The sequence below is a fragment of the Streptopelia decaocto genome (genome assembly GCF_964273445.1).
Source record: "Streptopelia decaocto genome assembly, chromosome: 1".
Classification (NCBI taxonomy): domain Eukaryota; kingdom Metazoa; phylum Chordata; class Aves; order Columbiformes; family Columbidae; genus Streptopelia; species Streptopelia decaocto.
Window position 1 is genome coordinate 76,482,455 of NC_138663.1, and position 13,435 is coordinate 76,495,889.

General features: G+C 39.8%; 1 long non-coding RNA gene across 1 annotated transcript; it reads left to right on the plus strand.

Moving 5' to 3' along the window:
- The first annotated feature begins 3,070 nt into the window (after positions 1 to 3,070).
- LOC309444103 lies at positions 3,071 to 12,250 on the plus strand. The gene is made up of 3 exons (XR_014184946.1): positions 3,071 to 3,221; positions 5,701 to 5,761; positions 12,155 to 12,250. It is a non-coding gene; the product is annotated as an uncharacterized lncRNA (long non-coding RNA).
- The last annotated feature ends 1,185 nt before the right edge of the window (positions 12,251 to 13,435 follow it).

The window sequence follows — 13,435 nt, forward strand, 5'->3', positions numbered from 1 at the left end:
CAGGCTGCCAACTCTTGCATCTAAAGTTCATGTACAATAGGGTCTGTGTCAGACAGCCAGCTGGACAGGACTTCCAGCCCCTTGTGAGAGCAACAGATGAACCAAGGCAAAATTCTCAAGTTAGATGCCAGTGTAGATGGTTGGAACATGGCCTGAAGCTTCTTTTACCACCAGTGCTTGTTTCTTTTTTCTGAGGTTAAAATTGAGGCCTCAGAGAATAAAAGGAAGCAAAGTCCATGCTCATCACCAAGCTCAAGGCAGGTCGATGCAGCCCATTTGTGAGCCCTCTTACAAGAAAGCTGGAAATATGAGCTGGCGGGGGTTGTATTTACGTATGTTGCATGTTCATTACAGCTAATCCTCTTGAAACTTGGTTGGCAGATGCCTTAAGCAGTTCTGTAAAACTGGGACAGGTACAGTATTCTGCAACCTTTGGATCTAATTGCAAATAAAGAACATTTTATAATAGTATTTTTCCACTTTTTAAGATTCCCACTTTTAAAATTATAAAGAGAATTGGTGTATATAAACAGTAAGTAAATAGACTTTAGTAGTGAGATTAATATCTTCCAGCCTCCTGTGAGAACAACAGATGAACCAAGGCAAAATGCTCAAGTTAGATGCCAGTGTAGATGGTTGGAACATGGCTTGAAGCTTTTTTTACCACCAGTGCTTGTTTCTTTTTTTTTTTTTTTAAGTTAAAATTGGGGCCTCACAGAATAAAAGGAGGTGAAGTCTATGCTCGTCACCAAGCTCAGTGCAGGCTGATGCAGCCCATTTGTGAGGCCTCTTATAAGAAAGCTGGAAATACCAGCTGGCGGGGACCCAGAAGAGCCATAGTCACTTGCTGTCTTGTGGTGCATATGTGCAAAAGCCACAAATACACCTTGGCAGGGTGCCACATGGTGAGCACTTCTGGAAGAGAGCATTTTACTTTTTTTCAGTATACTTTTCCTTTAAAATTGAATGAGAATTGGTTTGGTTCTCAGGAAATGGTTGAAGCCATTTTCTCCCAGATGGCAAATGCTAGATCCTGTAGGAACGCGGTTTGCTAAAGCGTGCTGTGTTTGTCTTATGTATGAAATTTGTTTTCATAACAGATTCTTTTGCTACTGTGTTAGTTGCAAAGGTCACAGATAATTGTGTTCACTTTATAAAGCAAAAGGTTGTTAAACCTTTTGTATAAGGATAAAAGTACAAAAAAATTCTAGTCCCCAGCAGACAGAGCTTCTCCCTGAACAGAGGGAATCCAGAATCAAGCAGAGACTGGAATTTTAAAGCTGACATCACAGATCTCTTCCAATCCCCCTGGTAATTCAGAAAATAAAAGAAATGGCCCATTTTTAGTCTTTCTCTCAGCAAGCCAGACCAAAAAGCCCAGGATTTACTATCACACCTTGAAAAATGTGCCTTTGCTAGTCTCTGTTAATCCACAGGAGAGGTACTTGAAAATAATCACTATAACTAAGCTGTGAGTCCTGAAATATAGTTCTTTCAGCTTTGATTTCACAGATCAAATGGTGACCAGTGTTACAAAAATCAAAAAGGAAAAGGAAAACGACGTTTTTACTGAGTTCTTATAATGTATAAATGTCCAGGAGCCATTTTGTCTTTAATTTAATGCTTGATCTTTGTAGGTTTGGGCAGCAGATGCTAAAGTGCTTCACAAACCTCCCTCAGATTTTCTTTGGAAGGACCTGGAGAGATTTAGGACAAGCCTTGACTGTGCTACCATTCTCTGTGAGCCTGGTGGTCAGGTGAGTGCCCTGAGCAAAATCACTATGTTTCTTTACCTAGACAGCTCTACCGCTGGACATCCTTCAAAGGTTTAGGATAGTATTGTTAAACTCTTTGTAGAATAAAGCACAAGCCATCCAAACATAGCAAAGCTGTGATCTATCTCTGTTAACCTTGCTTCAGTGAGGATATTAATTATTAGGATCTGAAGGACTAAAGAAAACCAGTAGATTGATGACACCACTTGTTGAATGAAAGGCTAACGGCCTCACAGCGACTGAAGCTGGGGCTCCACAAGTGTTATTGCCGGCCCACTGTCCTCTTTCACTGTTTCAGCCATGAAAGATCCAGCTACGCCCAGGGCTACTCAGCCCATGGCTCCCATTAGTAACTGCCATCAGCCTGGCAACTGTGTCAAATGTTTTTGTGCAAACTTCTGTCAACCTGTGGATGAGAAAGAGCCCAAGACCATTTTTTACCCTATAGCTGTCCAGTGGCAACTATGGTTTTGATCATTTTTTGCTAGAAAAACTTGAACTCATGACAATATGGAAAAGACCTGTGATTTTCATAAACAGTTTAAGTTTTACAGCTTCACCAAGGTAACATAGTCTATACCTCACAAACAGTTAAGTGAATATTTACTTTTGGTCTCATCTTTTCACATTTACTCCTCTTCTAGCTCTTTTGACCATATTTGCTATTACATCAGTGCAGGAAATCAGAGGCTGAAAGGGAACTTGAGACATGACTATCTCTGCCAGGCTTGCTCCTGGCCATGGCTTGCCTAGATAGTTCTGGAAGACCTTCAGTAATGGAGACTCCACTATGTCCACAGGCATCTGCTTTGGTGCCTAGAGTGAACTTCTGCCTCAGGTTTAGTCCTTTCCTTCTTGTCCTACCCACTGTGCACATGAAGAACAGGCTGCTTTTTCTTCCTTCAGTAGCCTTTGACATACTTGCACAATTGTCATGTCCCCTTTTGTCTTCTTCTTTGTCTGGTTTACTTAATTGGAGCAGTGGAATTTCAAGGCCCTTAGATGATGAAGCTACCCTAAATATATTTAAAGACTGGAAATGGATTTTAAAGACCAAATTAAAAAAAATCTGGAGTTGCCTTTAGTATTTATCTTTCAAATGATAGATGACTCAGAAATACTTTGGAGTGCCCACCCTTTTAGTCCTTTCTGGTTTGCCTACAACAAACAGTTATCATGATGAAAAAAATGCAGAATATAAATAAACAGTGATACATGTTTGTGTTTGGTTTTTTTTCAGGCTGTGGCTTGGTACACTCCTCTCTACTGGAACAGAATGCAAGGATAGATGGCGAAAGAAGAAAGTGAAAACTTTGAGAATATGGTTATACCAACTTTCTCGGCAGAGGGATGGGAAAAGAAACAGCAATTCATGGTAACTGTCACAGAGTGGAAGAGGGCTGACTCATGCCAAACAGGAAAAAGAAGACAAAGCTTCATTAGAAGGTACCTGGCATTCATTGAGTGTACTCTGTAATTACAGCGTTGTCCCGGACTGGCTCTGTAATTGAACACTATTAAACTAGCATCTTGGTAAGCAATGTTGTGCAAAGCTTAGGAATTTTGAAAATAAAGAAAACGAGCCCAAAACTCCTGATAGGAATGTGTTCATTGTCAGTCAAAACTAAGTGGGAAGTAAAATTCAAGTAAAATTCTTCTTAAAATGTGACTTACTAATTAAATATTGTCCTTTAAGCCCCAAGTGTTTGGATGGCACCATTTGGAGTCCATAAACTAGAAAGGTTTCAGCCAAAAATGTTGATGTTCACAGAACTATTTACCTTTGTCTTGAGAACAAAGGCCGGAACATGGTCTTCTCTTAGGCCACTGGCACTTTGAATTGAGCTAGGGACTGAGAACCATTGCTTTCTAAATTACTTCAGATGTGTCTTCTAACGTTTCTATTAACTTAAATCTGTCTGCGCTATAAAAAAGTGTGGTTCGTTGGTCTAGCTGTGCACACTTTAACTTGGGCACTCAGGTCCCAGTCAGGAACCCATGAGCTGAGTTCCTGACTGTTTCGAATTGGTGGGGTATTTTTCTAAGTCATCTCCAGAATATTGGTTCCATGGGCTTTTGAGTCACATTTGCAATAGAAAAACATGTGCAGAGGAATTGATGTATTTAAAAAATAAGTGATTAGTCAATCTGCGTATATTTTCACAGAAAAAAAGTGGTTGACCCTTCTCATTTTTGGGATAATTGCTCTTTTCCAAATTTATTCTCCAGACTGTAGCTGGAGACATTCAGAAGATAAACAGTTTTCAGCATAGGTTAAACTGGCTGTTTTTCACAAGCTTTGTTCTTAAAAATGGCTAAATCACTTTTGCTCAAACTCTCCAAAGAAACTAAGTGAGAAGCAGTGAGAAATTATGTAAAAATTCCATGCAGGGAGTTCAAGTCTGGCAGAATTATAACCAATGGCAAATAGTAAATTATAATGTGATACGTCAAACAATATGGAAGTTGCAGTTCTTCCACCTACAGCTAAATGCAGAATGTGTCAAATACGCATGTACTCTTCGTTAGGCATATCGCATAAATTTAATGTATGTGCAGTAAACGCAGTAAATCTATGCAAAATACAATAATAAATATGCTGATGCAATACAATAAATAATTCAGTAAGAAATACAAAGTACATATTTCTATATCCTGTGCACATACATGTGTGTGCAAAATTTGTGAAATACACACAGTAAACTTAATTTAATTTTGTATTTACAAGGTAAAAAAGACCTTTACATCCTTTTTCCCTGACCAGAGTGCCTGGTGACAGAGCCCAAACTCTCCCACGCACCCTCACTTTTCTCTGGTTAGACCATTGTCCTGGTTTTGTTAAAAACAAGTTTCTCTTTCAGTGAATTTTGCCTGTCAGCTAAAGCCTTCTTATTAACTGCATTTTCCTGGAGAACCAGACACATGTTTTGGTAAACCTAGCAATGGAATGCAAACTTATTGATAAGCATGGATGGACGTCTCGCGAGAGGGGCGACGAGAAACAAGTGACTAAGAAACTGACCAACTGTGTATAACATTCCATTCACGTGAATACTTCATATAAAAGTGGGAGATCACGAGGATCTCGCCCCTTTTTCCCTTCTGCTTATGGCTGACATTAGGAGAGGATCTTGCCAGTCGTCCCTGCGAACTGAGGCCTAGTGAGAGACTGAATCCAGCTCCAGTTGGCTGCAGAGTCCAATCCAGGACTTTGGGTGCCAGCTCTGCAGTTGCTGAGACTTTTCAAGATTGGTTTTGAATATTTTGTATTATTTTCTCTATTCTTATTAGTAGCATTAGTAAAACATCTTTAATTTTTCCAACTCTCTTCTCTCTGTCCTTCTTTCCCTCCCGATCGCCTGTCCTGAGTGGGAAGGGGGGAGAGGGAGGGGCAAAAGGGGGAAGTAGGGGGGGGAGAGGAGGTTAACAATACATCTGCCAGGGTTTTATTGTCACCCCGCAATCTTAACCCTCCACAACCATTAACCATGGGCAATGACGGCAGCAGTTTGTGCAGGCAGTCCCAGTGTCAGTCGTCACAGCCTGACCCTGTGCCAGGTGAGTTCAACAGCAGATGCAGCATATGTTGAGGCATGTGTAGTGCCAACAGGGTGGATTTTCTGACACAAATAGCTTAGGATTCAGAATACATATATGTTACTACCTGTTCTGTAGCAGTGATCTGCAAACTTTCTAAATTCTGCACCCCTATCATTAAAAAATTGTTGAACATGCACTCCCAATACATGTACACTTATTTATTTGTACATTGCATACATTTACTACTGCAATGATGTGTTATTTACATTATAAACATACACGCCAATAGAAATTTTAAAGGATGAGATAAAGATGAAAGATAAAAGTGTTTTAAAATGTAATTTTATCTATTGATATTAAAAAAACCCGTAGTTTCTTCTCACAGCCCAATGGACTGTCTTGCACTCCCCCTGGAAAAGCACTGCTCTAGAGAACTGCATATGTTGGTAAGATGTGGGGAGGCTATTGTTATTAATAGTGATACATTTAGGAAATGAAACAAAATATTAGGAATCAATAAGAGCATATTGTCTGTGAATTCTTAAGTAGGCAGTGGTGAGCAAGTCAGTGTGTAATTCAGGTATGTCAAACCCAGAAAGCTGTTGACACACTAGAAAGAGTTCAGGGGAGGATGACAGAGTGAAAAAGTGTCTAAAGAGATTCATGAAGATTAAAAAGAGATAAATGTGTGTTGGACAAGGTGATAGTTATGTGAGGGGTTACAAGAATCACAGCAAGAAAGGAAATAGTCTTAGGTCCAGGAAACAGAACTAGAAGGAATAGGACTAAGTAAAACGCAGGTTAGGTTGAATATGTAAATAAAAAGAAGCTTTATTCATAGAATCCATAGAGTAGTTTGGGTTGGAAGGGACGTTCAAAGGTTACCTAGTCCAACCCCCCTGCAATGAGCAGGGACATCTTCAACTAGATCAGGTTGCTCAGAGCCCCGTCCAGCCTGGCCTGGAATGTCTTCAGGGATGGGACATCTACCACCTCTCTAGGCAACCTGGGCCAGTGTTTCACCACCCTCATTGTAAATAATTTCTTCCTCATGTCTAATGATCTATAGTATAGTCTTCCAATTGTTCTCGTTGTTTCACTTAAGTGTTTTAAACCACTGGCAAGTTTTAAGTGGTCAGCTGACATTAATTTTAAAGCAACTAGTTATCCAGCTCCTGAAGACAGTTTTGTAACACTCATTCTTTCTTTAGTGAACATTTTAAACTAGACTAGTCAAATTATTTGAATATACTAAGGAGGTCACCCTGTTGCTGGCAGTTTTCAGGAGTTTCTCCCCATTTCTAGGAGTGCCAGCCTAAGAAAAGCTTTTCAGCTTGAGCCAGGAAAGGGTTTATGCACCTGTTTGGCTTTGCACACTCAAAGAGTAATCCTGCAGCCGGGAGGACTGTCAGGAAGATCCTTCTCAACTGTTCAATCCAGGCAAAGCAGATTAAAACCTGATGGAGTCAGTTGTAATAGACCTAATTTCACGGTTTGTTTCCTGCTCTGTCTTAATCACTGGTAGCATCAGCTAACGGATGTCTTTTTGTGTAATCCTGGTTTGTCTAATTTGCTAAAAGTTAGCTTGTCCTTTTTTGTGTCGATCTGGTCTTCTGCAGAGCTGGGTCCTCCATATCTGTTCTGCTGTTTTTTCTGGACAAGGAAACTCTGGTGACAGAAAGGGAATCGGCACCTGCCAGCTGGGAGTGCTGGTGGCATCAGAGGTCGTGTTCACATTAGCAAATGCTGGGGACAAATGGGAGCAGGTCTGCAGTCAAACCCCTTGGTGCTGCAGACCTGGCATCCACCCTGTACACACTTCAAAGGTGATTTACTTTGTCCCAGCTCTAGGCTGGTACAACAGCCCATGAGGGGGCACCTACCTCTTGCACAGTGTAGGTCCTTTTTGGGTATGAAACTTCCCAGTCTGCTGTGTAGCCCACTCATGCTCACCACTGAACTGCACAAAGTGGCTTCTGTCCAAATACCCACTTGCAATCAAAGTGCTTGAGGTTTGACTCCAGAGGACATCTTCTGGCTGGGTTTCACTCAAGAGGAAGCCAGCCTGTGCACTTGATAGTGCTCCATGATGTGAACATGAGCACAGCAAGTGGGGTGAGTAGCAGCTCCACTCCATGGGCGCGCTCCTCTTTGGACCCAAACACACGCAGGACATTCCCCAGTGCTTCTCCCAAGCCAAAGGGAGTTTGTGGCACACGGTCATGTTTCTTACACTCCCGTCTTTTGTCACATCTCTGCAGATGTAGGTTTAGTTCTGTTGCCATGAGCTACATTTGGTTTCAGTTTTCAAGTTTTTTTCCTTGCAACTGTTAAGACTAAAAACTTTTTTTCAGTAAAGCAAGCAATATGAAACGAAAACAAAACACCTCTGAGATGGTAATGCAGTCACGTTTTTCCAGGACCCAGGGCTGCGGGCACAGAGGGAGGACCTTTCTGCAAATCTATTTCCTGAGTGTGGGAACTCTGAAGGCAGAACTCAAAGAAGGTGGTCTGCCATGCATTAGATATATCTAATTTTCTGTAGGTTTTCACATGCAATCTGCATACCCTCAGTCTCTCTCAGATATTTGCAGAAGATAATTCAGCTCTATTTACTTATGGTTCATTTGCAGTTCTTTCCACTACTGAATTATGAAATTATTCCCCTTAATACTGCCAGGAAAGTTAATAATATCCAAGATCTCAGATTAAAAATTAAATATGGGTATAACCATTATTTTTCTCTGATAAATATTCATGTGTAGTACATATTACTGCCAGATTTTTCCAGAAATGAATATATAGACAGATGTAAGCATCATTCTTATTTTATTACAACACAGAAATTGCAAGTGCTTCAAGGAGATTTATACAAGTACTCTGCTAGACGTTATTACTGATAGTGGTGGAATTATGGTTTTCAAATATATGATGGAATGATGATTTTGAAATGTATGACTGCTTCCTTTTTTTCTTTTTTATTTTGCTTTCCTTGCTTAAAAAATTTAACTAGTAGGCTTATAATTGACATGAACAACTGGGGTACATAATAATAGGCATAAATGTAGTCTTGCTTAGGTCCTGATGCAAGAAAGCTTCCCTATTCAGTAAGGAGTCTTCAACTTGTTCATAAATGCTTCATAATATCAGAGACTTAGAGAAATCAGTATTGTTAACTTATTTGTTTTCCTCTGCAAATACATTTTTAATCACTATTATCTTTAAATATGGATGGCTATTTTCCTAATGGCATAATACAGCAAATTTAGGTCAATGCCTTTAAATCAAATTAGTGATTCAAAGTATTTTTGCATTTCTCTTTTAGTTATGTAGCTTTGTTTTTCAAAATAAGTTTAGTATATGCTCATATTTCAGAAGTACAAAGACCCACTCAAAACTGCAAAGAGATGGGCCTCACAGATTGTACTGTTTAATGGTATTTGCTTATCAGTTTAAAGTACTTAGTTTCTCATACATCTGTTGTATCTTTTCTAGTCCCTAGCTCTCCTCTATAATAATCAAACATTATATTTTCATTGTCTTTTGGGCGGCATGTAAACAGCAGCCATCCACAACATTCCAGTACAGAACAAACTATGTTCAGTGGCATTATGGTGTTATGAGAGCTGCTTGCCTCTCCTCTCCTCATGCAGCTCAGCATTTTACCTTCCTAGCTGTAATAGAAGAGGATTTTCACTACCCAGTTCCAGTGACTCCTGTGGCTTTACTTTGGAGTCATTGCGGTTGATAAGACAATGGTAGGGTGTGTGGTGGCTGTTCCTTTCAGCACGTACACATCCACACGTATTTCTTACTGACACCTTACTGCTTGTCCACTTGGCCTTCTGAGTCCATCCTGAAGCTCTTCTGAACAGTCTTCTGTGGTGCTGACACCAAAAGACCTCACAAGTTATTTACAAATAGGTTCACTTTATCTCTTGCTCTCTTTATAATCTTTTATATTTATTGTTGAACTCTTTGGTTTCCTCTTCACCCAAGTATTCCCCTTTTCTTTTGAGACTGAGAGACAGGATTAGAAAAGCTGCTGTCATAGGTCACAAAATTCATGCTGGGCTCCTGCCTCCCATTTTCCACAGAAATGTATCACTCCACTGATGGCTTTTTTGTTGTTCTTGTTGTTGTTATTGATGGTGAATTTCACTCTGAATCAAAATGCTCAGCTGTGAATTTTGCAAGGAGTTTAAAAATAACTGCGGAGTGTATTGTGAAGTGAGCACTTTGAAGCCTCAGCCAAAACCAACAAGTTTTGTCAATCAGAATGTTTCCCTGTTGCCAAGGAATGCTAATTAAGCTTGCAGTGGCAAATTGAACCTGCAGACAAGGAACATATTTAGCATACATTTTCAGGGAAAAGAAGCCAATTCCTGCCACTATCTTCTCTAGCAAGTGGATCAAGCGTGTTAGCTTTTTGTTCTTCCCAATGGTTCTCATGGCTTTTGTCACAGAAACTGAGAGTTGAACGAGCTGAGATGCACTCATATCATGATGCTTTTCTTTCTTGACTTGTCCCAAGGACTTCTCTACTCTACGGGACTGCCCATGTAATTTCAATTAGCAGTGAGAAATGGTTGCAGATTCCTCTCTTTGTTCATAGGGCACTGACACAGTATGGGCAACAGCAAGCAATTACATTGGCTGTTATAAATTATGCTACACAAACACACAGATGCACTTTTTAAAGTAGAAAAAGGTCATACAAGTTATTCCAGTGATATCCCATCATGAGAAACTAAGGTACTTTGTCCAGTAGACCAGTTGACCAATGTGGATCAATGAACTGTTCCTATCATTACTAAGACCCAAAGCAAAGCATCTCAGCTGGCTCAACACAGTGTCGTTCGCTCTGGTTGACAGCCAAGTGCTCCAGTAGTCTTCACCTTTGTGGACATTTATGTGCCCTCTGCCAGTTCGAATTCTTCTGTAGCCTGCAAAATCTTAGAATAGCTTTTTGATTTCTCACTGATGCTGGTTTTTATCTGGAATTCCAAGGTTCTGTGGTGCTGTGGAAGAGGATAGTCCAGTAAAGGAGACCACTCTGGTGGCAGAAAGCTGTCAAAATATCATGACTTTGTTTATTAGGTACCAAATGCTATACTATCATTTCATGAGAAACACAGCAATTCCGGTTTCTTTATTGCCTCTTTCTCAGCTGTGATATCTTATGACCTGAGAATGTATTTCCCTACCTGCCAGGCAGGATGCCAGTCCGTCAAAATAATTTCCTTATCTGTTTGTTGCTTACTGCTTAAAAAACACTGATGTAATGTGCATTTGTGTATTTTCAGTGCTCCAGGAAAACAAACCAAACCAAACCACATGTTGTTATGACCTAGAATTTTGGAGGAGGGGAAAACTTGGGAAAATCAAGGGGATAAATAATAATTCTTTGTGGCCAAATGTGGAAATTGTGAAAGGACTTAAAGATTACTGCCCACATCTTCAAATAATATAAACAAGCACAGCTCTTGCAATTCACCTCCTTCCATCATGGTCAAATAAGTTACATTATGAATACTTCAGTGCCACTGAAAACAAATCAAAGATTTGTCCATGGTTCTGTTGAGAGAGAGAAGGGGTGGCATTCAACAAGAGGCTTTCTTAAGACTTTAGGAAACCCAGATACCTCTGTGGATGATGGTAAGGTATGGTAAGGTGTAGCAGCATCTCCCATGAACTGCCTCAGCAAGTCAGTAGCGCCAACCTGCTTGTTGTTCATTAGCATCACCTACCAGACAAAACATCATCACTATGCTGAGATGTGCTGACACATTATGCACTTGCAAACTCTGGTTGCCACTGAGAGGCAAATCTGGAGAGCTGCAGTGCCTTTGAGATGTGAACACTTCCAAGCACACAAGTGCCCCAGAAATATCAGCAGAGCTGCCTGAGTGAAAAGTACATTTATTGCCCTTTGCTTCTCTTGCAAGCTGATCGCGATGGGTAAAACTGTGGTTGCAAGTGTCAGGTCAGCCTGTGAAAAAGCAATTCTCTCCTGGATAATTTTGGCAGAACAACCTGACCTTCAAGAAACCACGACTAAGGATGACGCTTTATTTTCTTGTCACCCATTACAGCACATAGTCTGTGACCGAGTCATATAATGGAGTGATAAAACGAAGTCCAGAGATTCACTTTTGAAAATTGCTTTCATCTAACAACAATACCCAACACTTATTAAATCTCCAAGTGAGCTTGCTTAAAGCTGGTGTTCATGTCAGTAGAAATGTGGTCATTTAAAAGCCGATTCTATGGTAAAAGTATGTCCAGGGATGAGACTATGTTTGAACACAGCTCAAGAAACTGACAGAAATCCAGGGTCAAGAAGTGAAAAACTTGTTCCTTCCCTGCCAGGAATTTATGGAGAACTGCAGGCAGTGAAAACAAGGAGCCAAAGACGTGATGATTTTTGCAGTGAGACTTGTGAAGATGAAATAAGGCAGATAGTCTGAGAGTGTCAGCTAGAAGGAAAGTGACAGTGAGATGGAAAATGATGTGATTTCCATTTAGAGGCTGCTAGAGGTTTGGAGAAGTACATATTGATCATAAGCAGCCATCACAACTGTGATTTCGGCCAACCAATGCTTGCTGAAATCCAATTCAACCAAATGTCTGCAAGAGACATTTAAAATAAAGGCGTCTTAGTGACAGCAAGTGACCTTGCCTGTGATTGTGTATTTATCCCAATGTGGCTTTTATTTAAAATGTTCTTTCAGAAGGTCAGAGGAAACAGAGTTCTTTTGTTGTTAGCGTGCTTGTTTCCTAAACTGACTTCCTTTTTAAAGTAGGTACGTGGAAATAATGACTGTTGTCATCAACAGGCACTCTGTACGCAGGATCTAGCCAGAAGAAAAATCCTTCAGTTCCCAGCTATGTGAGTGGGGAAGGCAGAAGACAACCAACTTGGTCAGCAGGGGTGAGTAGAGTTGCTACAATTCAGTTTTCAAAATAAACAAACAAACAAAAAATGACAACAACCAAACCCACAACCCAACAACAACAACATAACAGTAGAGCTTAAAAAAAAACATGGTTAAGAATATAAGAGTTTCTTTAGTTTGTTGGATTTTTTTAGTCATCTTTCTGTGAGAAAGACCTAAGCCAGACCACAAATACAAAGCATCTGGATTCAGGAATTGCAACTAGATCACAGCAACATGCTTTTAAGTCTAGAGAACTTTGTGTTTGCATCTTGGATTTGCTTGAAGTTGAAGTCTATTTACACTGTTCCCCTAGGAAAAAGAAGGTTTAAGTGTGCATCCACACATATATTTTAATCTGTTTGAAGGCTCTTTTGTTTGCATTACCCTACCTAAAGACCTAGAATCTGGGGTCAGCAATAAAGCCCTCATATGTAAATATGTGGACCCTCAAACTTGAGGTGTTTCAAGTTCCCCTTTCAAACTTTTTGATTTCTAGACTCATCCTGTGGAGTTGGTTGTTTGATTTTACTTAATATCTGTTGCATGATACATTGTAACGCAGAATATTTTCTCTACATCTTTATTTGTACCAGAAAATATCATTAGACATGCAGATGTTGGAAATGTCTTGCACGTTAAATATTGTTCCAGTTTCCTATCTCTACTTCTTAGGTGCTGTTACAAAATCTGTAAGAATTGATGGATTTTTTTCCATCAAACAACTTAGATATATGACTTATTATTGCTATAATTATTAAATTGTGCAATATGCATTGAGGTTATTTACAATGGTTAGTGTTTTCCAAAGAGCTATATACATTTATATATATGTCTAAGTAATAAGAAGAGAAAGGATAGTCAGCCTATCTACATCAGGTAGAAATTAAGAAAGTGGAGAATGGTTGCTTGTGCCTGTCTGCTCACTGTATATATGAAGTGGGGTTCTTTGCTCAGGTACAGATTTAAACAAATAAATACAACAGTCCTACAGTTTTGCCTTATGTAAAATGATTGTAATAACGTATTTCCTAGGGGCAGTGTGAGTCTGCAGTGTTTGTAAAAAGGCTTTTCTATCTATGAGAGGCACTTTAGAAGTGCCATGAATTCGTGTTTGTCTCAGTGACGCTAGATTAAATACTTCTTGATTAAGAATCTCACAGTTCCTGAGAAACTTGTTGA